This window comes from Delphinus delphis, chromosome 9 (genome assembly GCF_949987515.2).
Source record: "Delphinus delphis chromosome 9, mDelDel1.2, whole genome shotgun sequence".
Classification (NCBI taxonomy): Eukaryota; Metazoa; Chordata; class Mammalia; order Artiodactyla; family Delphinidae; genus Delphinus; species Delphinus delphis.
Window position 1 is genome coordinate 104,750,122 of NC_082691.1, and position 26,795 is coordinate 104,776,916.

Genomic DNA, 26,795 nt, shown 5'->3' on the forward strand with positions numbered 1-26,795 from the left:
ATGCCCACCTGGCCTGCTGGTCCTGCTTCGGGGGTGCGGGGAAACTTCCCGGCCCTCAGGCGGAAGGTGGGTGCCTCAGGGGCTTGATTTCTATGGGTGTCCTCGTTGTCAAAAGGTATCTTGGGTCAAACCATTCCCGGGGTCCCCTCAGCCTTGAAAATTCCAGAAGATTTTCTACTTTCATGAGGGAAGCCAAGCACCTAAATTGATCATCATTTTATTTTTAATTTTTGTTTGGTTGTTTGTTTGTTTGCGGTACGAGAGCCTCTCACTGCTGTGACCTCTCCCGTTGCGGAGCACAGGCTCCGGACGCGCAGGCTCAGCGGCCATGGCTCACGGGCCCAGCCGCTCCACGGCATGTGGGATCTTCCCGGACTGGGGCACGAACCCGCGTCCCCTGCATTGGCAGGTGGACTCTCAACCACTGCGCCACCAGGGAAGCCCCTATTTTTAATTTTTTTAAGTGAAGTAGAGTTGATTTACAATTTTGTGCCGATCTCTGTATAGTAAGGTGACTCAGTTCTATACATATATACATTCTTTTCTTATATTTTTTTCCATTATGGTTTATCCCAGGATATTGAATCTAGCTCCCTGTGCTCTGCAGTAGGACCTTGCTGTTTATCCATATTCTATATATAACAGTTTGCATCTATAATTCCCTCGACTGGATGCAATGGACTGCCCTACAGCTTGTGTATCCGTCCCATGTCGACCACTGGCCCCGCGCACAATAGGTCCTTAGCGATTGGGCTAGAAGCCAAGACGAGCTGAGATGTGAGGGAAGCGGGGAGATGAGGGAAAGCTGGGAAAGAGGGAGAAAAGGTCAGGTTTCACTTCCTGCCATTTCTGCGTCTGGGGCACAACGCAGGTCACAGCAAGTCAAAGGGGACCAGTCCTCTAGGGAACAGGTACTTCCTTCTGAAATGTGAAGCCACGGCATCCCCGGCCCAGGTTGGACCTGTGGCTCCCGAGGCACCTTGTGTAAACCTTGGTGTGAACAGAGTAGATAACGTGTCTTACAAACTGGGAGGAAGAAGCTGGAAGACAGCCCTGGGTGATGGGAGGCGTGGTGTTTCAGGGTCCAGGGACCGGCGAGCCGCCAACGGAAGCACCGGTGGGAGCCTGCCTCCCTTCCCGCCACGGAGCTCCACGTTCAATTCTGCACCTGTCAAGGCGACTAGAACTCAGGCTGCAGAGCAGGAGGGGCCTCTGGAGACTTGTGCGCAGGGTCTCCGAACTGGCTGACCGCATCCATTTCGGGAAACACCATCTCCGATTCCAGGCCCCGCCACCCGCATCAGCATTTGAAACAAGAGTCTCAGATGATGCTGACACACCTGGTTCATGGACCAGGATGGGGCCACTGAACTAGTCCAGTAATCTCACCCTGTGGCTTGCGGGACTGAGGCTGGGGGCATTTCGGTGATGTCGCCACAGTTTCCCACAGACCCTTGCCCCGTTTGCGTCTCACGCTCGTTCTTGACTCCCATGACAGCTTGTTTATGGCGAGCTCCAGGTGCCTGTGGGCACTGTGGGGGTCAGAGCGGAGGTGAGGCAGGTGCTCGTGCTTCCATCTGACTCCCGAGGTCCACGGTGGGCAGGGCCAGATGCACGGTGACGTGCCAGGTCCTCAGGCACCATCACCTGTCGGATTCGCCAGCTGTCCGCGGGAGGCTGTGCCTGAGGCCGATGGAAACCCTCAGAAACCCCACGGCCTGTTTGCCTACGCCGGGCACGTTCTGCACTGGATCTGCCCCTGGACCGTCTCTTTTGTGGGGACTCGCGGCCCGCCGCCGCCGCATCTGGGAGCACCGACACCCCACAGGGCTCCATGTGGAAGCCTTTGTGTGTCCTGGCCTGTGACCTTGCATCTGTGTGTGTCGGCCTTCCGGAGCCAGGGAAGCAGCAGATATGGTAATACCAGGTTTCCAGGAAGTTTTGGTCTTTCTTGAGTCTGAAATTTGGAACCAAAGAACTTTCAGAGGAGGGACAGCTAAGACCCATCAGACCCTAAGGCCCCCATGATCAGCCTCCATCAGCCTTCACGTCCCCCGGCCGGTGTCTGAAGCGTCACAGTATTACTCCAAGACGTACCCCACTGAGGTGCTTTGGGCCTGCTGGCCGGATGTGCTGTCAACTCCCACCCTCCTCAGGGCCTGGCTCCAGCCCCTTCTCCATGAGACATTTTCGGGTTTATCTGGGCCTCATTCATTCATTCACTAGCTTATTCATTCAGGAATGTTCACAGGACCCTTACTACGCCCTGGCACCTTGGAGGTTCCGGGTGACAGGAGCAGAGCTTAAGTCTCTGACCTCCTCAAGCCACTTCCAAAGATCCTCTGGTCCCAACTCGGAAGGCTTCAGCTCTGCTACTTTGCAGTTAACTGTGCTCTGTCCCTTGTCGTTTGCCATCTTTCACACGAGCTCGTTTGCCATCTTTCACACGAGCTCGTTTGTCATCTTTCACACGAGCTAGCCGCGTCTGCCCCTGAAGACAGAGATGTCCCGACAGGTGGGCGTAGGGGATGGGTGGAGAGAGGTGAGTAAGCCTCGTATAAAAACTCTCTCTCTTTAAATAAATCGATATGACTTCATACCTTACCACAGGCAACATATTAGTAATTATTGGGAAAGAGTAAAAACAGAAATCTTTATTTTTTAATGGGACATGATTAAACTTTAATGACCAGTGACCTCATGGAACGAATGCCATACAATGCAATTTACTCATCTCTGCCTGTGTATACCTTCTGGGTATTAGAAAATTACATAATTAAGTATAGATTACCACAGGCATGTCATTACACATTTTATTATTCCTTAGAGACTTAGTAGTAATGCTCTATTTATATGTGCTTTTCATCAGATTATCTCCAATCACTTTACAAATATTATCTCATTAATCCTTTGCAACAGTTCCATGAATTTCTCTATTTAATGGATTACAAAACCACAGCCTGCAGCAATTAGGTGACAAGTTGAACATCGCACACCCCACTCTTCTACCAGGGAAAAAGCAGCTTCATCTGCCACTTCCACCTGGCAAGGGTGTGTTATTATGTGAGAACTGAAGTTAGAAGAATTATTTCCAAGTGCTCCGGAAAATAAGTAGAAATAAAAGTGTGCATCGTAGAACAATCATGGTTGCTGATTCTTCAACGTCCTCAGTTGGACTTCTAGAAGAAAACTGGATGGTGCTTTAAAAGAGGAGGCTTAAAAATGTATATATATACACACACACACATACATCTGAATCAGGGGACGGGAGCGGGAGCCCATTTGTTTTAGAGCCACTTACCAATACTTCTGTTACTTGTAGTTGTGGATAATAGCTGTAGAAAGTGGAGTCATGGAGCAAGATGTTACCCAAGGGCATCAGGTGGTACCCAAGGGCATCAGGTGGTACCCAGGGACATCAGGTGGTACCCAAGGGCATCAGGTGGTACCCAAGGACATCAGATGGTACCCAAGGGCATCAGGTGGTACCCAAGGGCGTCAGGTGGTACCCAAGGGCATCAGGTGGTACCCAGGGACATCAGGTGGTACCCAAGGGCATCAGGTGGTACCCAAGGACATCAGATGGTACCCAAGGGCATCAGGTGGTACCCAAGGGCGTCAGGTGGTACCCAAGGGCATCAGGTGGTACCCAGGGACATCAGGTGGTACCCAAGGGCATCAGGTGGTACCCAAGGACATCAGATGGTACCCAAGGGCATCAGGTGGTACCCAAGGGCGTCAGGTGGTACCCAAGGGCATCAGGTGGTACCCAGGGACATCAGGTGGTACCCAAGGGCATCAGGTGGTACCCAAGGACATCAGATGGTACCCAAGGGCATCAGGTGGTACCCAAGGGCGTCAGGTGGTACCCAAGGGCATCAGGTGGTACCCAGGGACATCAGGTGGTACCCAAGGGCATCAGGTGGTACCCAAGGGCATCAGGTGGTACCCAAGGGCGTCAGGTGGTACCCAAGGGCATCAGGTGGTACCCAGGGACATCAGGTGGTACCCAAGGGCATCAGGTGGTACCCAAGGACATCAGATGGTACCCAAGGGCATCAGGTGGTACCCAAGGGCGTCAGGTGGTACCCAAGGGCATCAGGTGGTACCCAGGGACATCAGGTGGTACCCAAGGGCATCAGGTGGTACCCAAGGACATCAGATGGTACCCAAGGGCATCAGGTGGTACCCAAGGGCGTCAGGTGGTACCCAAGGGCATCAGGTGGTACCCAGGGACATCAGGTGGTACCCAAGGGCATCAGGTGGTACCCAAGGACATCAGATGGTACCCAAGGGCATCAGGTGGTACCCAAGGGCGTCAGGTGGTACCCAAGGGCATCAGGTGGTACCCAGGGACATCAGGTGGTACCCAAGGGCATCAGGTGGTACCCAAGGACATCAGATGGTACCCAAGGGCATCAGGTGGTACCCAAGGGCGTCAGGTGGTACCCAAGGGCATCAGGTGGTACCCAGGGACATCAGGTGGTACCCAAGGGCATCAGGTGGTACCCAAGGACATCAGATGGTACCCAAGGGCATCAGGTGGTACCCAAGGGCGTCAGGTGGTACCCAAGGGCATCAGGTGGTACCCAGGGACATCAGGTGGTACCCAAGGGCATCAGGTGGTACCCAAGGACATCAGATGGTACCCAAGGGCATCAGGTGGTACCCAAGGGCGTCAGGTGGTACCCAAGGGCATCAGGTGGTACCCAAGGGCGTCAGGTGGTACCCAAGGGCATCAGGTGGTACCCAGGGACATCAGGTGGTACCCAAGGGCATCAGGTGGTACCCAAGGACGTCAGATGGTACCCAAGGGCATCAGGTGGTACCCAAGGGCGTCAGGTGGTACCCAAGGGCATCAGGTGGTACCCAGGGACATCAGGTGGTACCCAAGGGCATCAGGTGGTACCCAAGGACATCAGATGGTACCCAAGGGCATCAGGTGGTACCCAAGGGCGTCAGGTGGTACCCAAGGGCATCAGGTGGTACCCAGGGACATCAGGTGGTACCCAAGGGCATCAGGTGGTACCCAAGGGAATCAGGTGGTACCCAAGGACATCCGAGCCAATTTCTGGAGGTGAGTTGGAGATGAATTTAATCGGACAGGTTTGAGCATCATTTCCTGGGGTTTACGTGCATTCTGTTCATCACCTCTATCCCTTATGACACGCCCGTAGTGTGCCTGCTCGTGTACCCACTTCACAGGTTAAATAACAGTCTGGAAGTATTAGGTAATTTGCGGGAAATCACATCAGCCGTGGGACGGTGAGTGTCAAGGCACATCTGGCTGACTCCAAATCCAAGGTAGGCTCGGAGAGGAGAATGATCCTAAAAATCTACATTAATTAGAAAAAAGCACATGGAACCGCTATTGAATATAGTTTTTCTGAAAGAATAAAACATTTTCTGACAGCTTAAATAGATGGGATAAGATGCAGAATAAAGATTTTTTTCTTGAAATATCCCAGCTTGCTTTAAAAAATGATTCCATATGCTCCGATAAAGCTGTTAAAAAAAATGAATCCAGTCGTTGTTCTCTGTAATACTCCTGAATTTCTCGCCACATCTGAAAATGGCTCTTGGTGAAGGCTCGTCATGGAAGTTGAGAGAGGCCATTGGTATCCAAGCAAGACGTTCCCCCAAGGTATTTCAATCTGAATAGCCTCCTCTTCTAGTAACCAAATAAACAAGGATGGATGAAATGAAAGCCCTGGGCTTTGAAGGACAAACACCGTGCCTACCTCTCTGGTCACTGTCACTTTAGCACTTAGTACGCCCGCATCAAGGAGATCTCTATACATAAACAAAATATTGGGGGATTATTCGTGGTCCAAAAGGACTGTTTCTCACTCAGATAATTCTTGTTTGTTTTTCTCGGCTTTACTATCAGGAAAATGGGTGGTAGTCTGTGTGACTGAGCTCATCTCAGTGGAGTTTGTAAACTGTCAGACCCTGGGAATAAGCGTACTGTGGAACTGTAGTGTGTTTATGTATAATTACCACTAAGCTACCAGTTCAGCTTGATGGTGCAGGAGAACATTGAATGCATCAGATCTTTACTTCATAGGTAATTCATGGTGAGGGCTCTTGAAGAAACAAATTACCTAATTAATTTGTGGAAACTTGACCTCTTGTATTTTCAAAATTATTATAGTCACCTTTGATAACATTGACAAGGCAATCACCTATAATTTGACCTTCCTCTTGAGTAGGTTGAAAGAAGGCCTACGTAGTCAGGAAGAGCGGCTGCCCTGCACCCAGATGACCTCCGTGTGGAATTTGGGGTCTGTTCTCTTCTGACCGAGGCCCAGAGCATGTGGTGGCCAGAGGAGGGCCCTGCGTTTGTGAGTTTCAGGTCAAGGATGGACCATAGGGTGACAGCAAGCAGGTGGAGGGAGTCACACTGGGGAAAAGAATCGGGCGCCTGTGTGGGGAGCTTGTGTGATCTTGGGGGCAACTCTTAGCCTCTCTGGGCTTTGATTCCCTCATCTGTACAATAAGTAATTGGATTATATTAGTGCCACCCAGACTTGGATGCTTTATACTGGAAAATTCAAAGCCAATGAACACATAACCTCAGGGACTGGCTTCTCTCTCTGCATTTCTGTTCCTGTCGCTGTCTCTGTGTGTGTGTATGTGTGTGTGTGTGTGTGTGTGTGTGTGTGTGTGTGTGTGTGTGTGTGTCTCTCTCTCTCTCTCTTTTTACGCATTTATTTATTGTCAGGGACTTTAAAAAGCCCTACTATTATTAGTACCATCCTTTTATGAATGACAGAACATTTTCATACCGAAAAGACCAACTTCATAATGAAGGCAGGTCCTTTAAACTGAGTAAATTCACATTTTTATGGAAAACTTCACTGCTATTGTCCTTATCGTCCTTGTTTCATCAGTGGGCCCTTCTCATGACCAAGGACCAGTACTTGGGAAGCCCTGGTCCCAGTGCTCAGCAACCCCACTGATCAACTTTCTGTTCCATGAGCCAACTCAAATCCTTCCCCAGGGCCTTTGCACATGCTCTTCCCTCTGTCTAGAACACTCTTCCTCAGCTCTTTTCTGAACAGACCTCATTTTATCATCCAAGTCTTGCCTCAAGTGTCACCCCCCAGCTCAGCTGTCACCAGGCCATCTTATTTAAAATACCCAGAGCAGTGCCTGACTTCAACAAACACCTGGTAAACGCAGACTAAAGGGAGGAAGAGATGAAGGCCTGACGTCCAAGGCCACCTCCTGAGGGCTCGGATTTGCTGGGGTTCTGTCTGTTCACTACTCTGGCACTGTGACCTTCTCTGACTGGCTCAAGTGACCCTCAGCTGGATGCGACCTTCCTAAGAGCAGAGACACGTTGGCCCTTACCTGTGTCCTCCATCTGCAAGACTCAGTGGCTTGAAGTAGATGCTCGGTGAGCTTTTGTTCCATGAATGAGTGAATGGACACAATGAGATTCATGCTTTACCTTCGAGAAGCTAACACTAATTGGTGTAAAAGTTTTCATCTGTAAAGTGAAGAATAAATGGGGCAACACTCGTGAATGCACCAAGCTCAGTGGTTGGCTCGCCCGGGCGCAGATTTACTTTCTGCAAAATGATTTGGAACTCATATTTTCATAGTTTTTATCTTTCGTGATGTTGGGTACTATAAGAAATGCAGACATGGCAGGAGCAGGGTCTGCTGGAAGAGGCAATGGTGTGGGCTGAGAGCAGGACCGCCCAACCTCAGGGTTCCAAGACGGAACTGCAGTGCAGCATGGAGGGCCTGATTGAAATGTTTTAGTTTTTAATTAAATTTAAATCAGAAAATTCAGAGTCACAAAAAGAAGAAATCAGAGAACACCCATAACTGGACCTGCCTAAGGAGTCATCACTAACATTTGATTTAATCATCACTATGAAAATATTTCTAGGACCAACCTTTTGCAAAACCTCTGCACGTGGACTTCCCTGGTGGCACAGTGGTTAAGAATCCTCCTTCCAATGCAAGAGACGCAGGTTCGAGCCCTGGTCCGGGAAGATCCCACATGTCGCGGAGCAACTAAGCCTGTGCGCCACAACTACTGAGCCTGAGCTCTAGAGCCCGCGAGCCACAACTACTGAAGCCCACATGCCTAGAACCCATGCTCTGCAACAAGAGAAGCCACCACAATGAGAAGCCCACGCACTGCAACAAAGAGTAGCCCCCGATCGCCACAACTAGAGAAAGCCTGCACGCAACAACGAAGACCCAACGCAGCCAAAAAAAAAAAAAAAAAAAATCTCTGCATGTGTTTACAATGACTTCCCGAGTTTCCATCCCTGTGTACTGAGTCAGCAGATGCCTGGGTTTCACACCCAGGGAGCATGGTATCTACGTCACGCTTTCCAACTTTTGAGGATCGGAGCAAATCTTGGTCACAATCTCCACAATCTCTGAAAGTCCCTTTGCTGAGAGCTGGTTTCCTCCGGGCCCTGCTTTGTGTGGTACACGTCCGTCGCTGACCATATGAGTCAATTTCCACCACAGGTAAAATTGCTATTTTTGGCAAATAAAAATACTGGATGCTCAGTTAAATTCAAGTTTCAGATACACAATGATTTTTTTTTTTTTTTTTTTTTTGCCGTACACGGGCCTCTCACTGTTGTGGCCTCTCCCGTTGTGGAGCACAGGCTCCGGACGCGCAGGCTCAGCGGCCATGGCTCACGGGCCCAGCCGCTCTGCGGCATGTGGGATCCTCCCGGACCGGGGCACGAACCCGCGTCCCCTGCATCGGCAGGCGGACTCTCAACCACTGCGCCACCAGGGAAGCCCCACAATGATTTTTTAGAAGTATAAGTACGTCCCCAATATTGTGTGGGACATACTTATACCCCACGTATTTGTTTGTTTCAATGAAATTACTCGGCATCCTGGATTTTATATGGCCGCCCTAATCACAGGGAAGATTTAGTTCAAAACAGACGTGCAAAGCGTTTTTGAGTAACGAGAAGAACAGGTACACGGGGCACGCGCACTCCTACCCCACCCCCCACCTTCTGAGATGCTCCGTCCTCTCCGCATGCTTCTCAGCCCTTCATGCAGCCTAGCCCCTTTGCTCCCCACAGAGGAGGGAGCTGCTGCCCTGCTCCCCTGCTGAGAGTGGCTAAGCAAGACTGGCCTCCACAGGCCAGCTGCCCTCAGAGCTCTGGATGCCCTGACTGCCTGCCACTCCCTGTTCCCACCCACCCGCCTCTGCACGGACCCCCATGCCCGGCATCACTCCAGCTCACACCTGATTTCTTGCCGTCCTTCTGTTAGAACATAACTATGTTCATCTCTGGAAGGAAAACTCAAAATTCCTCCGTCCGTACTATGCACCCATTCCTAGACCAGAAGCCATGAGATGGGAAGATGGGCAGGTTTAAGGCTGATCATTATTGAAATACTCACAGTAGCCGGCATAGAGGGGGCATCTTCCCTTTGCCGACGGCCGTGTGGCACATGTACACACCTTATTCCATTTAATCTTTATAAAAACCCTGGGCTGTGGGGACTAATAACAGCCCCATTTTGCGTATGAGCAAACTGAGGCCGTGAACCACTAAGTGTCACGCCCTAACTGTGGCCGAAGCTACCGGCAGGTGCCGGTCGCCTGCCTCCACAGCCGGGTTTTCCTCTCTCACAGGCCACTTGCTCTGCCCCTCCTTCCACATTCTGACCCAGCAACTTGCTGGTCCCTGGGAGAATCTGCTGGACACATGGCAGCCTGGACACCGTGCAGACAGGTCTTGTTAGTCTGACCCGTCTGTCAGCTTGGAGGATGGCCACGTGTCCCGTGCCAGCCAGGCGGGGCGTCTGCGCTCACCTCTCCCACACAGCTCTGCCGGGGACAGCCGTGTAGGAGGCTCACCTGACCTGGGCTCCAGCGGCCACTGGCTGAGCATGGGGGACTGGCCTCACCCCAAAGAGCAGCAAGGAGGGAGAGAAGGAAGGAGGGTTATGCTGTCAGCTGCCTTTGTCTGGAGCAGTTTCTTAAATTCTGCTCTAGTGAAAATGGGCGCTGGAAAGGAAACTCAGCTTGGTCCATCTGCCTGCCGGCTTTGCAAAGCCTGGGTCTTTTATTAGCAGGGCGAGCACTTGGTCCGTCTGTGAAGGCATAAGGGTTGAGTGGAGTTCCTGGACCCCTTTTCTGTGCCCCTGCCTGAGGGGCCCCTCCTGTCTGCAATGTGCTCTTCCCACTCTCAAGCTGCTCCTGGGGGGCCTGGGGCTTCAGGTGCAGAATATTCAAGAAGAATGTGCGTGTGTGTGCACGTGTGTGTGTGCATGTGTGCGTGTGTGTGTGTGTGTGTGTGTGTGTGTGTGTGTGTGTGTGTGCATGGGGGCTTCTGGAGTTTGTATTTGAGCGGCTCCTCCTCGGGGTTGGTACAAGGCTTTGTCCTTCCTCAGGCACTTCAGGCACTGGGAAGTCCTCCAGCCAAGCACCCGTTTGACCTTCCTGACACCATGGCAGTGACTTGTTAAGGGAAGAGAGAAAAAAGAAGCAAGATTTCCATGCAGAGGACTTTTTCTTTCTGTGGATTTCGAGATCATTTGGATTTAGGGACAGCTTGCTTTGCCCTTTCAGATCAATTGGTTGGAGCCAAGGCTATGAAATCCAGTGTCTATTTCAGGACATGAAACCAAGTGAATGACCGGTGATGGAATCTGTCTAAGGCCTTGGAATAATCACCTTTAATATTTTCAGCCTATTAAAAAGGCAACAAACCAAGAAGCAGTTTCCTTTTATCAGACTGCCCTGATGCTCTTCCTATGAGGTAATGGAAAGAGTTTTGGACGAGGAACCAGAGGGGTGAGTTAAATCTTCTGATTCTACTGTGACCTGGGCAAATGATGGTGAGGATGCTCATGAGGGCTGCTTGTGCGATGCTCACCATCACCACCTCACCATCACCACCATCATCATCACCACCACCATCATCATCACCATCATCACCATCACCATCATCACCATCATCACCATCATCACCATCACCACCATCATCACCATCATCACCATCATCACCATCACCACCACCATCACCACCATCATGGCCGTCATCATCACCATCATCACCACCATCACCACCACCACCACCACCATCACCATCACCACCATCACCACCATCACCAACACCATCACCACCATCATCACCATCATCACCATCACCACCACCATCACCATCACCACCATCACCAACACCATCACCACCATCATCACCATCATCACCATCACCACCACCATCACCACCATCACCAACACCATCACCACCATCATCGCCGTCATCATCACCATCATCACCACCATCACCACCATCATCATCTCCATCGCCACCATCATCATCACCATCATCACCACCATCACCACCATCATCATCTCCATCACCACCATCATCATCACCATCATCATCACTACAGTCACCACCACCATCACCATCATCACCATCATCATCACCATCATCACCATCATCACCATCACCACCATCATCACCATCATCATCACCATCATCATCACCACAGTCACCACCACCATCACCACCATCATCACCATCATCATCACCATCATCACCATCATCATCACTACAGTCACCACCACTATCCATTATCACCATCATCACCATCACCATCATCATCACCATCACCACCATCATCACCATCATCATCACCATCATGATCACCACAGTCACCACCACCATCACCACCATCATCACCATCATCATCACCATCATCACCATCATCATCACTACAGTCACCACCACTATCCATTATCACCATCATCACCATCACCATCATCATCACCATCACCACCATCATCACCACCATCACCACCACCATCACCATCACCACCATCATCATCACCAGCATCATCACCACAGTCACCACCACCATCACCACCATCATCACCATCCTCATCACCATCACCACCATCATCGCCATCATCACCACTTGTATACTGTCACCATCATCACTGTTACAATCAGCATTATCACTTGTGCAGTGTCACCTGTGCCAGCCACTGTCCTAAACACTTAACATGTATTCATTCATTGAATCCTCATAGCAACCTAGGAAGTAAGGTACTGTTATCATTATTCTCATGTTATAGGTGAGGATGAAGGGCTCAGAGGTTATCTAACTTTCCCAGGCTCCCCACCTGGGAGCTGTGGAGCTGGGATTCATTCCTGGCGTTCCTGCCCTTGACTGTTAGGCTGCCGCTCAGCCGTTTAAGGCTCTGGTCCTCTATTTTCTCATCAGTAAGATAGGGTAATATTTATGTCTAGAGGTGTAGTATGAGGGCTGAAGGACTAGGACAAATAATAGATGAGAGGCTGCCAGACACCCACTCTGAGACTAAAGTACGGAGGGGGAAAAGGGGGTTACAGGAGGGACGAGGCAGCTGGGCTTGGGGTGAGGGACCCATTGCCCCGGGGGGACAATCTCACAGATGGGGCTCTGTGGGGCCAGGTCAGTGAAGCGCTCAAAGCCCCCTGGTTCCAAAGTCTCCCTGCCTGGCTGAGGTCCTGAAACACTGCCCACAGCGAGTTGCAGATGTCAGCTCTCCACCCTCTCATGGCAGCCGGGTGCTGTGGCCCTGGCTTTGGGAAGCTTAGCTTGCCCCTCTGCCACTTGTGGTCGTTCCGGGTCTGCTTGGGCATCACCACCTCCAGGCTGCCCAGTGGGCTGCTGGCTACTTCCACTCTGAAAAACACAATACAGCATCCTGTAATTTTTACCCTTTTGTCCTGGCCGCTCCTTCTGGAGCAGCAGAACTAGATTCAGGGAGACTGAAGCCTGGAGAAGATGGGAGGTTTGCTGAAGGTGCAAAGATGGGGCGTAGCCTTTGAGTGTGGACCTCCCAGCCGATCCGCTGCAGGGCATTGCTTTGTAGCCCTTTTAAATGTTGGCTTGTTGCCCAGCAAGGTGGACATCCTCACTCAGGGCAAAGACCATGACATACACTCTACTGAGAGAGCCCAGCCTTTATGTCCTACAGAGCCGGGTTCAAATCCCAGGTCCCCCACTTACTAGCTGGATGACTACTCCTCAAAGACTCTTCTTCCTTATTTATTCAATGAGGTTAACAAAAGGACCATAACTGTTATGTTCTGAGTGTAGTTCCTGGTGTATAATAGATGTTCATTCCATCCCCCCAGGCTGCTGTGTGAGGAACACGTCATTCGATGATGAGCTGATTGGCTGAAAAAGCTGCTGGCCCAGGTGCAGGAGCAGAAAAAGATCTGAAAATGGGTCCATGTGCAGCTAATTGCACAGTCTTCTGAGGCCTGAGTTTTGAGCTGTCAAGAAAATACTGTAAGTGGACGAATCTGGTGTAGGCTGTGTTCGCTCCCACACGGAGTCAGAGTGTACTGCTGGATTTCCATTTGTCTTCATTTTTGAAATTTTATTTAGAGTGAATCCTAAGAAGGCATAAAGCAGGGATATTTTAAGACCAGGGACAATGGGGGTCTGGCTTTGAATGCTCATCACATAGTTACCAGAGATTAAGGCAAAGCTGAGAGGTGACAAATCAGTAGTTGAAAGGCAGGATAACCCCAAGGAAAGGAAGTTCAAGGGTAGGGGAAGTGGGTGGGAGATCTATTGTGGTTATTTCTAGTTTCCTAGATAAGTGGTTATAAAACTTGGAAAAATATTGATTAAAACCAGCCTGGAGCAAAAATACCTTGAAAAGAATCACGTAGAGCTCGGCTCCTCTAGAAAGTCTTGACGGGAAAAGCTTCTCAGAAGCAAAGTTTTCGCGACATAAAATGTTGTGTCACAGCAGGACAGGACTGTTCCCCAGGAGCCAGGGCTGAGAATTCAATGGCAGGAGGTCCATGCCAGCACCAAGGGCCGGAGCTCTGGGGACAAACAGGCACGAAGGACAACTCTGGGGAGCAGGCGTGTGACACGTAGAGTCAATACAGAGGCGCAACCACTGGGCAGTTTTCCACAACAGTCTGTTCTCACTTAACAGTTTCACCTCTTCTTCCCAGGCCTTTCTTCTCTGAGCTGCAAACTAGGATTTATGGGAGTCCTAGAAATTAAAGCAGGGCCGAGAGCCTACATGTAGGTTGAATGAATCTGCAAACCAAAATTTCAACCTCCCTCATGAACATAGATGCAGAAATCCAGTATCAAATATTAATAAAATAAGGCTAAAAGTTTATATAAAATAATAAGACTGCAATCAAAAGTAGAATTTATTTTTGGAAGACAAGCATGGTTCAGCATCAGAAAGTCTATTCATGTGACATCATTACAGAGTAAGGGGAAAATATGACCATATCACTAAATGAAGAAAAGCATTTATTACAACTCAATAATAACTCATAATAGAAAATTTTCAGCAAACCAAGAATAGAAGGAACTTCCTCAACCTGAAAGCTATGGCAAACATAATTACTGAGTATATTCCCATAAAATATCCCCAGTAATATGTAGTAAAAGGCATTGGCTCTCCTAGCCAACGCAACAAGATAAGAAAAAGAAATTAGAGGCATACTTTGTTCACGGATGAGCAGACACAATGTACTAGTGTTAACTTCTTTAGAATTAATTTGTAAATGAAGGTAACTTTTATCAAAATAGATAAATGGAGTATAACAGAAATCTGTATTCAAATATTCTTCCTTTTCGTCTGTTAGAAAGGATAAACACCTCCTCTATCTAAAGTCAATCCTTACACAGCAAAGGCAATAGATCACTTCCCTTCTCATCTACCCATGGATTTTATTCCCACAGTGATTTCCTTTTCTCCTTCGTTATCAAATTCTCTCTTTTGATTAGATTTTCTTATCAGCATACAAACATCACAGGTGGGCAAACCCGAAGAAATCAGGTAGAGTGATAAAATTATAGTAATTAAAACAATGTGGTTTTTTGGCACATGGATAAACACTAGATAGATAAAATGGAATTAAGCCCGGAAATGTATCAACAACTTGCCCACTGTAGTCTATTCGTGAGGCCAGTGCTCTTCCTCATGCTTTCTCCTCTTCTTTAACTGCACTCGTGTGCTTGGAGACCTCATCAAATCCCACAACTTTAATAACCGCCCATAGGCTGCTGACACCACATTTATGTGGACAGACCTAACTTCCTTCCTGAGCTCCTGGCACATATACCCAACTGCCCGCCAGACATCTCCATGTCCAAGAAGATCTTCAAATTTAATATCTTAGAAACAGAACTCTTGTCCTCATTCTCTCCTCCTGCCTTCAGATGTGCTTCCCCTGCAGGATTCCCATTTCAGTAAAATACCATCACCATTTACAGAGTTGCTCCAAGAAAAACCCTTCTTTCCTCCCATGTACACACAGATTTGTCACCTGGACCTTCCAAATGGGTCTAGAATCCAGCCACTCCTCCCGCTACGCTACATGCCTGTAGGTCACACCATCATCTGCTGCCTCAACTGTGCTAACAGCTTCCTTACTGGCAGCCCTGCTGCCACCCTTGGCGGTTTTCCTTCACTTATGAAAAATCCCAACTTTTTTTTCTTTGCGGTACGCGGGCCTTTCACTGTTGTGGCCTCTCCCGTTGCGGAGCACAGGCTCCGGACGCGCAGGCTCAGCGGCCATGGCTCACGGGCCCAGCCGCTCCGCGGCACGTGAGATCCTCCCGGATCGGGGCACGAACCCATGTCCCCTGCATCGGCAGGCGGACTCTCAACCACGGCGCCACCAGGGAAGCCCAAAATCCCAACTTTTTAACCTTTGTCTAGAGGCCCTGCCTTTGTCACCTTGCCATCTACCATCTTCCCACCTTACTGACTTTGCCGAGACACACTGTCTTCTTGAGTTTGTCTCAACCACAAACGGTGAGCTGCTTTTGCGTCTCGGCTTTGTACTTGCTCCTTTCTCTGCCTGGAAAATGCTCCAGGTCCCTTATAGTCTGCACTCTGTGAGAACAAGGCTGCCGTCTGTCTGTTTGTCTCATTCACTGCTGTACGGCCAATATTTAGAACAGTGCCTGGCACACAAGAGGCACCCAATAACATCTATTTAAAGAATAAATGCTTACATGAAATAGTAACCATTAAATAGTACTAAGGGAATGGAGAAGAAGCTGGAATAGCCAACAAATTGAGCAGGGACAGTTTGCTTCCCATATAAAAATAAAATTAGACACCTACCCCGCTTTGAATATAAAAACTTCCAGGGCATTTAAGGTCTCATTGTGAAAAGCAAAACCACAAAACTTGAAAAAGAAAAACCGCCTGTATCCCCTTTATGGTACCTGGTAGAGAGGGATTTGTGAAACGACACTGGAACACAAACCACGAAGGACCGGCATGGCTTGTCACGCAGAAAGCCTCAGCCTGGCCCCGTCACTCCGGGAAGGGCTGCAGTGGAGGAGGGCTTGGTCGGAGACAGCAGGTGAGCAAGGCTAAAACCTCTGATACCTGAAGAATGGAGGAGGTGAGGATGTGAGTGTGTTTACCCAAATCTTGGAGTTCTCAAAAGAGAAGACATTTGAGAGGAAGGGGACTTAGGATAAATAAAAAGACTTACTTTATGGGAGGCAATACATATACCCCTCCAAAGTGGTTGTACATTTGTAAGAACCTTCAAGAACAGGTGGCTTTACTTTGTGGATGACACATCCGACAGGACGCTCGGTGCCTCCCCTGGGCTCTGAGGACAGCGTCCTGGGGAGAGGCCATTCCCGCTCTCCCGTCACGGGACACGGGCCCCGGGTGAGCAAGGTGATGGGATGTTGAGGTCCTTTGATCCCCGGCAGGCTTTGGGGCCTGGCTCTGCGGCCTGGCTCTGCCCGGTAACATCCACTAATGTGGTGACAATAGAACCTGTCCCATGGGGTTGTTGGCAGCATAATGAGCTGACAGTAGTAAAGTCTAAGCACCTTGAAAAGTAGTAATTACTGGGCCAGCTGATCTCGCAGGAAGAGTAAGGTCTCAGTGTCAGCAGAAGCCTCCCTTGACAAACCCACGGGCGCATGGCTGGGAACAGGCCCAGAGGCTCACTCAGGAACCTCCGCGGAGGCCTGTCCCACACGCCATTCGTGCTCAGGGTCATCCCACAGCCCCCGAGTCACAAGAAGATGGGCTCACGAGCGTGCTGACGTCACGCAACCTGTGGTGGGCGAGACCCACCTCTCAGCCGATTGTGTCAGGAAGGGCGGTGAAGCCAGTGGGCTTCCTCAGCCTCCCTGCCTGAAGCAAAGCCCAACGAGGTTTAAGATTTTGATTTAAAACATGTGTAAATTTGAATTTATTTAAAATTATTTAAAAACGTGCATAGCTCTTGATCTGGAAACGCCAGCTTCAGGAAAAGTCCTCGACTCTGGGCTCCTTTGACCTGGCAGAGCTTGGGTCCGATCCTGCTTCACGTTCCAGGTGGAGTTGCCTTGCAAGGTTCTGATGGAGACGGCCGTCCAGTTGGGCTCGTCTCTGGGCTTTGGGTAGATGGGGCAAGACCCTTCCATTATTGGGGTCTTGCTTTTCTCACCCACAAAGGAGAAGCTTGGCTAAGATCAGCCCCAGCTCCGATTTCTAGAGGAGTTCTGTCATTCGATGGTAGCACCTGGTTCTGGGGACTGAATCACTAATTAGCCTCAAATCCATGTAAAGAGTATTTCATTCTCTTTCCAGAAGACAAATATAAGGCAGCCACGAAAAACGACAGGAAGAGGCGTTTTTTTTGATACAAATATTCTGTAAGATGCATATTATATTTTCTTTGTCAGTTGCTTTGGAAAAAATAAATGTTCACCGATCTCCTTCATAAGAAGAGCCAGGTATCGCTTAATGACACTGGTTAAGTGGTCACGACTCTGCCAGTGCCCATAAAGGCCATTACCTCAGGCCACTGAAATGGACCTGTTGATGTATTAAATGGTGATGGGCGGGGCACCTGGAGCAATTTCTTTTATGGGTTAACACAGAATTAATATACCTAAATGGTTAAATCTGTTACTAGCATGGGTTCTTCCGTAAGGAAAAATGGAAAAAGGGTCGCAGAAATCTTCCACTGTGATGCTAGAATTAGTGTGCGTGTAGCGTCTTCATCCTAACTGAAATGCCGGAATGGTTATGATACACTCAGGATGCAGTGGTCCGTTTGGGCTGTCTCCCCACCTCCCTTTTACTTTGAGCCCAGAAATGTTTTAGGTATTTTCCTTTTATAAGCATAAACCCATAGTTCAAAATATTGCCTAGGTAGCCTGCTAATTTGCAAGACACCGTATTTATGTGCTCAACATATATTTGCTAAGAACCCGCTGTGTGCCAGACGCCCCCCTAAATTCTGAGATGCAGTGGTAGAAAATGAACATCCCTTCCGTCACAGAGCTGACATTTTGGAGGGCAGTAATATCGCTGTTTTGTTATGAAATTGGTTGTACTTTTACGGGCTTGCGGGAGCGTAAGATGGGGCCTCCCTCGCTCCCTGCAGGCTGTGCCCATGAGGCTGAGCTCTGCCTACAGCCCTCTCTTTCTCCTTCCTGTGGGTGGGCCCTGGGAGGGCAGGGGCCGTGGGAGTTCACTGTGGCATCCAGCACCTGGCACAATTCAGGGCACACAGTAGGTGTTTCGTGACTATGCAGGTATCATAGGACTAGCTTTTTCCTAAAAACATTCTGGGTTCTAGTTACTGGCAAATTCCGGAGGGCAGGAGCGTGTCTGTTGTTTTCTTTTCTTGCCTTCTCATAGAAGCAGCTAGTTCAAGTGGGACGAGTAGGATCACACCTGCTCGTTGGTGTTATTCTTCCTTTACCAGAGCAGCATTACCTGCTTTTATTTACATAAAGTCACCCGGAAATTGTCCTTAAAGCACGGAAGTAATCAGATCACGTTCCTCAGAGCATCTGCAAAACGATTTTCCTAAGAATCCTAAGAAGTCTTCAGGAATTATCAAAGGGAGAAAATGTGGACGTTCCCTCATCTTTCCCGAGCCGGCTTTTCTCAGCGCTTAGCAGTACGTGCCAGCGCTATTTTTGGGAACTCGAACCAGGAAGTTCAGGAAACTCGCAGGTAGAGTGGGTGTCGCTTCCACTCTGCGCTGTGCTTCTCTGATTCTCCGTTTAGAGGCTCGGACTTACCCAGAATCCGCCCGACTTGGCATTTCCTGACTTTTGGCTTTGGACCCGGATGGTGTTTAAACAAAGGGTGTGTGGGATCCAGCGGGGTTGGGGACCGGGCATTGTTTGACTATCACCCGGGATAAGGAATTAGATGGTGATGTAAAAGCGAGCTTAGTGTCAGGCCCCCGAGCCCTTGTTTATTATGTGACAACAATGCAAGTCCCTTTTATGACAGTGAAAGAAATCAGTGGGGCTACATACTCTGATTGAAGACATGAGCTGAGTTACTTCCTCTTAAACAGATACCTTCACTTGGCTGTCCCTTAGCCACCAAAACACCAGGCTGCAGTGTACAGGGTCGTACTTGACGCTGCTGAGAAAAATGCACCTCCTGGGATGGCAACAAGGTGCAAATAATCTAGTCTTACCTTATTTCTGCGGAGGGTGACAAGATTTTTGTGAATTTAACTATTTACAGAAAAAAACCTGCCTGTTGCTTGTACCTTTCCTCGATCTAACAACCAAGGAAATGAACTTCCTTGTTTATTTCTTGCTTTCTAAATTTTATGGGGGATACGAATTTAATAATCATGGTCTTGGTTTTACTAGAATAGACTCGATTCAAAATATTATCATCAGACTGTGTGTCTAAATTTCTTTTCATGGTGGGGGGAATGGGCCCTCTGTGAAGAGCTCGTCATGTAAGGCAGTAGTGGGTGTCTGGGTCTGGGCGCTGGAGCTCCCAGCTGCCGTGGTCCCAGGACCTCGCTCCTGCCCTAAGAGCATGTTTCTAAACCAGCCTGTGGAGCAGCCTGAGGGCCGGGCAGGAGGGGACGCCAGAGGTTTCATCGCCCCAGGGAGGTGGGGACCCAGATGCTTTGGGAGTTTACTCTGATTCTCACTTCCTTGCTGGAATGAAGCAGATCCTGTGGTGGGATGAGGGGCAGGCCACCGCCCCAGAAGCCGGCGTGTGGGGTAAAGAGGGAGGTGTCCCCCCTACCCACGAGGTTGCTGCTGGAAGTGCTGTCCAGTCGCTGGGCGTGTGGCAGCGAGCCCTGAGAGCCACAGTCCCCTGCCAGCTCCCTTCTCGTCCTCACGGTCTCGCTCACGTTCAGTCAACGGGAAATCACGTCGTGTCTGCGACGTGCAGTGCGTCCATTGAGCACCTGCCCACTGAGTGTTTGCTACATTCCAGGGACCACGCGAGGGGCTGGATGCACAGCCACAGGTCACGCCTGCACCCTCACAGAGTCCGGTAGAGGGAGAGGTGCAAATGGGTTAGTGCCTCCTGTGCTTCCAGAGGGCGAGAGGGCCAGGGTGGGCAGGTGCCGCCGGGCATGGAGGGCAGAGCTGGACTGGGGGTCTTCCTGTGTCTCTGGGGTGTCCCTGGTGCCAAGTCTGGAGGACCACCCACTCCTCTCGGGATGCTACCCAACACCAGCGCCTAGGAGACTGAGGGTTAATGCCTAATAGCAGAGCTTTCAAAAAGAATGTTAATTATTGTAAAAATACTGTGTGTGGATTAGAGAATATTTTGAAAACGTCATAAAATTTTTAAAATGAGACAAAGGAAAAAAACCAAAGACACAGTAACAACCACTCTGATCACCCGTGTTTCTTTCCGGTTTTCCGCTCAGATATATTTTAAAGTGGCTACGCGTATAGCCTATTAAAACACAGTATTCTTCCTTTTTTTTACTTCAGGTGTTATCCACTGAATTCCCTATACTCTTAGAGATTCTTTTTTTAAAAATTTTTATTGGAGTATAGTTGAGTTACCATGTTGTGTTAGTTTTAGGTGTTCAGCAAAGTGCATCAGCAATACGTATACATTCCTCCACTCTTTTTTAGATTCTTTTCCCACGTAGGTCATTAAGGAGTCTTGGCAACAGGATTCTGTAATGGCTGAATAATATTCTATGTCTTGGACTTGCTCCTCTGGTTTAAATTTTTCTCTATTTACAAACAGGTTTTTGATGCCCATCTTTGTCAACAGAATATTATGTTTTTATGAGCATTTTTTTTAGTTGATCCCTTGGGATAGATTTCTAGAAGTGGAACTGTTGGACCAAAGTACATAAATGTTTTCAAAGGTCTTTGGCGAATGCCATCCAATTATTTTGCAGAAAGTTTATGGGAATTTTGTTCCTGGGCACCCATAGTGCTGTGGGCACAGGCCTTGGGTCCGTCAGGCAAACACTGCCTTTCTGTCTTAATGGCATTTCTTTTAAACTAAGAAAGTTAACTTTTATTAGCCACCTGTATTTCTTTTTTCCTTTTTTTTTTGGTCAATTCTCTTTCCTGTCCTAATTTTCTATCATCTTAGTTGTTATTTCCATCGATTTTCTTTTAGTGAGTATTCACCTTCCTTTATTACCTGTGTTGCAAATATTTTCTCAAGACATTTAATTTTTAGATGTTTATTTGATAGACATTTTATATTTGTATGTTGAGTCTATTCATTTTTTTCTTTATTTCTAGGAAGGAACTGAACTTTTGATATAAAACGACACCACCTCAGTGTGTCGGCTTCGAGATGCTAATATTTAGTGGTAAAAGTACAAGTTGTCCTAGTATTTAATGAATGGAACCAGGTTCTGTCCCATTTGGGTATAAAATGATGGGTTCAAAAAAAAAAGCTTCTCAGAATAAAATGGAAGCTCCCTTACAGTGACTATTTCACTTTTATTCGGTCTGATAGCCACAGTTAGAAGATTTTCTATTCATCCGGTCCCTTAAGCAGACAAAAGCGGTCCTTCAGGATTCTTTCTCTTGGGTTTTCCCCCAAATACATTCATTCAAATGTCATTTCGTTTGGAAGTTGGTGGCAGTCTGACTTCGGAAGAATCAGGACGAGCTTGAACTCTCCTGGTTGTAAGGAAAGACAATAATAATAAAGCCTTTGTCGTAGGGGCGGAGGAGGGTGGGTGGATTTGCTCAGGGTTAAGGACGGGGCGTGCGCTGCCGAGCCTGTCCGTCCTGACTCAGGGGCCCTGAGGGTCTGACCGGGCCTTGCAGGGGACACAGAGAAAACCATTTTGCAGTCCTGCCGGGGCTCAGAGCTGGAACCCACTCTGTGAGGAGCCCCAGGCACCTGGAACTGGTGATGAGTTACCTCTTAGCCCTACAAATCGAACGCGGCAGTATTCTGGCTATAGGTGACCCCCCTTTGTCCTGTCCAAATAACCGAGGTTTGGCTGTGTCATTACCGTGAAACAAAGGCTCCAGCGACGGCCAGGCAGGGGCTGGAGGCGGACCAGAGGAAGGCGCGTTCTGATGGCTTTGCGACTCTTTCCCTAAATAACGTGGCCATGAATCATGACCTCTTGGAGGATGCCGGTGGTGACTCAAACCAAATGAACCAGAGAGCCCTGATTCTTCTCTGCAGGCAGGACTGGACTTGACCTGGAATTTTCCTTGTTTTCATGACAAGGGGCAAGACCTGAACCCTGCCACACCGTGCAAACGCCGTTCAATACAGGTGCTGTGTGGCCGGGGACGTTTCCGGCTGCCACACTGGAAAAATACTGCCTGAGTCACCCTATGCTGGGTGTCACAGGGCCTTCTCCTCCAGGCGCGGACCCCGCGGGCCCTGGTCTCTCCCTTCGCCTCTGATTGTTCTCTGGCTTCCCCGGAAGCCCCGCTGACGAACCACTGGGGCTGGAGTGACTCATGGGAAGGCCGAGCATCAGGGTCAGAGGGGCCCTCGTGAGCCCCACACTCCACCGCACTCCGATGCGGAGAGGCCTGGAGACCCGACTGGTCACTGTCCCACCGGCACGAGGGACTGAGTTTTCTGGTTGCTAGTTTAGTGCTCTTCTCATGCCAAGAGTGCTCAGATCTTGGACATAAGCTTCCAGACACAGTCCTTTGTTCAGCAAGTATCCGCCAAACGCCTCCTTCGGGGCAGGGCTGTGGTCCTTTCCATTGTCCCGGGATCCCTGTCACCTGCTGCCTCTTCCCTCCGACCCTCTGCGACCATCAGGCCCTTCATCGTCCTCCCACGAACACCCTCCATCTCCTGAGCGCATGGATGGTTCCCAGGCGCCGGGCGATCCTCCTTGCCTTTGAACCCTCCCTCCCCCTCCCTCCTCCAGCATCTAAGGGCTTCTCCTGTGGCCTTGCTGGGAGGCTGCACGCTAACTGCCCATGAATTACATACATGTTAGAATGGAAGTGACGGGAGAAGAGAACTAATGTGTGTCCCTCTCTCAGGCTGATCTTTGTAGAAATGGGGAACTTGGGAGAAATGGTGCCTCGGCCCACAATTTGCTCCATACATTTTTATGGACAGCCAGCACTGGCCGTGGTCAAAGGTGTGGGCTCTGCAACGCAGCTGTCAGGGTTCACATCCCCGAGCCCCACAAACTAGAGGGGGACCTTGGTTTCCTCATCTGTAAAGTGGGGAAGTGTTAACACCTACCTTGCTGAGTTCTCTTGAAGGTTAGTGCATTAATATTCCCACGGTTACTTAAAGGTAGGGCTTGGTAGCGGGCAGCTGGAGCACGTGTGCAGCTGGGCCCTGATGGGGATGTGCCAGCGTCTGGGCTCCAAGAGGATGGTCTGATGGGGCGGCCCCTTAGGTGGCAGCTCTCAGGCCACCGTGCGGGAGCTCCCCACGCGACCTGCCTATTTATCCCTCCGCCCGTCTGATTTCCAGCCTGGCTCCTGGTTCCAGCTCAGGGAGGAGCCCCTCCACCCCACACACCAGCCGCCTCTTTCTTCCTTTGTGGCCTGACTGTTCCAGAGGCTTCTCTTTCCGGGTGGGGAGGGAGGCACACGCTGGTGACATTGATGGTGCAGCCGGCCAGTGTCACCTCCACCCAAGACCACATGGGGAGGGCTCACCACTGCTTGGAGTCCTTCCCAGGGCTGGTGATGGGCAGTGTGTTTCTGGATGCAACCAGATGTGCGTCCTCAGAGAGCGGACGCCACAGGGCCGGGCAGGGCGGACGCCTTCGAGGTCCTGTGTCTACCGGTTGTCACTGCAGGCAGAGGCTTCCATGCTCCGTCTCAGCTTCCAGAAGAGTGTGGGGCCTTTAGGACTTTGTTTTTTGAATCTTAAGACCGCGGAGTGCGTCTGACTTTGCATCCCTAAGTGCACAGCTGCGTCTCCTTTGTTTATGACGGAAAAACGTCCACACACAGTATTTATCACCTTCACCATTTGCAGTGCACAACGCAGCAGCATGGAACACATCACAATATTGTGTGACCATCACCTCTGTCTGTACCCAAACCTTTCATCATCAGTATCAACTCCATCCCAGCGCATGCTAGCCCCGGGCCCCTCCCCGGATGAATTCGTCAATGGTTTTCCTTTTTTAAAAAAATTGAAGTATAACTGACATACATGCAGCATTACATTAATTTCAGCGTAATGATTCGACATTTATATATGTTGCAAAGTGATCACTGAAATAAGTCCTGTGTCTTGAAAGGACTTTTAAAAGAAGAGAATACTTCAGACACGACAATACAACTAAAATAGAAAGGGCATCCTTCCCAGCCGAAGAAGGTGAATTTTGCAGATACAATGGAAGTGCCAAGGTATCCCTTTCTGAGCGGAGAACAAATTCTGAATTTGGGTTTGTCATTCCTATGGCTGCCTTTATCATTTTACTATGTCCAAACGTGTTTATAAATAATGGGCAGTAGTGTTTTGCGTGTTTTTAAAAAACTTCTATGTAAGCGGTATCATTCTGTTCCTGCCCAGATCTCTTCTCCCTGCTTTCTCCCCTCAGCACTGTGGTTTTAACAGGTGCCCATTTCGGGTCAGGAAGTTCTAGTTCTTCTTCTTTTGGTTCCTGCTGGAGTGGGATCCCTGGGGCAAGGACACCAACCTTTGTGGGTCCATCCTTCTCTAAAGGAAAATGTAGATTCCCAGACAATGCTGGGAAGAACATTTTTGCCAACAACTTTTGTGCACATTGATAATTTTTCTAGGATATCAGTTGAGGGATGGGATTGCGGGGGGGAAAGCCACGGACGTTTTCTACACACAGGTCTTCCCAATTTCCACTCCAAGTCTGTGAGCTTTTCAGGCTCCTCTTATACCAGCCACTCGTGGGGTTTTCTTTTTCAGATAATGTATATGAAATAATATCGATGTAATTTGGGGGGGCACAAAATTCGTTTTATTGATGACAAAATACCAAAGAAGTACATTCTCATAGTATAGAACCAAGGCCCCTGCAGAAGTACAGGGGATAGCTGGCCTGGCCGGGGCGTCGCCATTGAAGGCCACCTTGGCTTCCCGGGGAAAGGCGGCGGGAGGGGAAGAAGTTGTAGGGCGGGGACAGGAGTGAGGAGCGGGGAGAGAGCGGGGAGGAGGCCGCGGGGGGCAGCACGGGGACTGCCTGCCAGGCTTGAGGACGTGGTAGCGGCTGACGGAGGCTGCTGCTCTCTCACTACTGCTTTGTCTTCCCGGCTCCCCCGCCCCCGACGGAGTGGGCAGCCCGGCCGAGGCTGGTCAGGTAGCGTCTACCTCTCGCCGCCCATCCCTGGCCCCAGCTGGCACGGAGCAGACGGTGGCAGCCGCAGGCAAAGAGGAAGATGGCCGGACGGCTGGCGGCCCGTGGGGTGGACCGTGGCACGGGGTGTACAAAACTAGGATATGCCGGAAATAGGGAGCCACAGGTTATCATCCCTTCCTGTATCGCTATTAAGGAGTCAGCAGAAGTGGGTGATCGAGCTCAGAGGAGGGTGATGAAAGGTGTTGATGACCTAGACTTCCTCACTGGTGATGAGGCAACAGGACAACCTACATATGCAACAAAGCGGCCAGTCCTCCATGGCGTCGTTGAAGATTGGGACTTGATGGAAAGGTTTACGGGGCAAGTGATCTTGCAACATTTAAGGGCGGAGCCTGAAGGCCATTATCTTCTTTTGACTGAACCTCCACTGAGTGCTCCAGAAAACAGGGAGGATACTGTGAAATACCGTTTGAGTCCTTCAATGTTCCAGGCTAGTACATTGCCGTATAGGCTGTTCTTGCCGTAGCTGCATCCGGGACCTCCAGACAAGTAGGAGAACGGACGTTGACCGGTACGGTGATAGACAGTGGAGACGGTGTCACTCATGTCATCCCTGTGGCTGAAGGGTATGTGATTGGCAGCTATGTTAAGCACATTCCAATCGCAGGACGAGATCTAGCCTATTTTATTCAGCAATTGCTGAGAGATCGAGAAGTAGGAATTCCTTCAGAGCAATCCTTGGAAACTGCTAAGGCAGTAGAGAAGCGCTATAGTTATGTCTGACCAGATTTAGTAAGAGAATTTAAGCATGATACAGATGGATCAAAGTGGATTAAACAGTATACTGGAATCAAGGCTATCTCCAAGAGAGAATTTTCCATTGATGTTGGATATGAGAGGTTCTTGGGACCTGAAATTTCTTTTCGTCCAGAGTTTGCGAATCCAGACTTTACTCAGCCTATCTCAGAAGCTGTAGATGAAGTAATTCAGAATTATCCTATTGATGTCAGACGTCCTTTCTACAAGAATATTGTCCTCTCTGGAGGTTCAGCGATGTTCAGGGACTTCGGACGTCGCTTGCAAAGAGATTTGAAAAGAACTGTAGATGCCAGGCTAAAATTAAGTGAGGAATTGAGTGGTGGTAGATTGAAGCCAAAACCTATTGACGTACAAGTCATTACACACCACATGCAGCGATATGCAGTTTGGTTTGGAGGATCCATGCTGGCTTCCACACCTGAGTTCTACCAAGTATGCCACACCGAAAAGGATTAGCAAGAAATTAGA

The 26,795-nt window shown here is 49.5% G+C and overlaps 1 pseudogene; it reads left to right on the forward strand.

Moving 5' to 3' along the window:
- On the forward strand, nucleotides 1-26,795 carry LOC132430839 (actin-related protein 3-like; annotated as a pseudogene).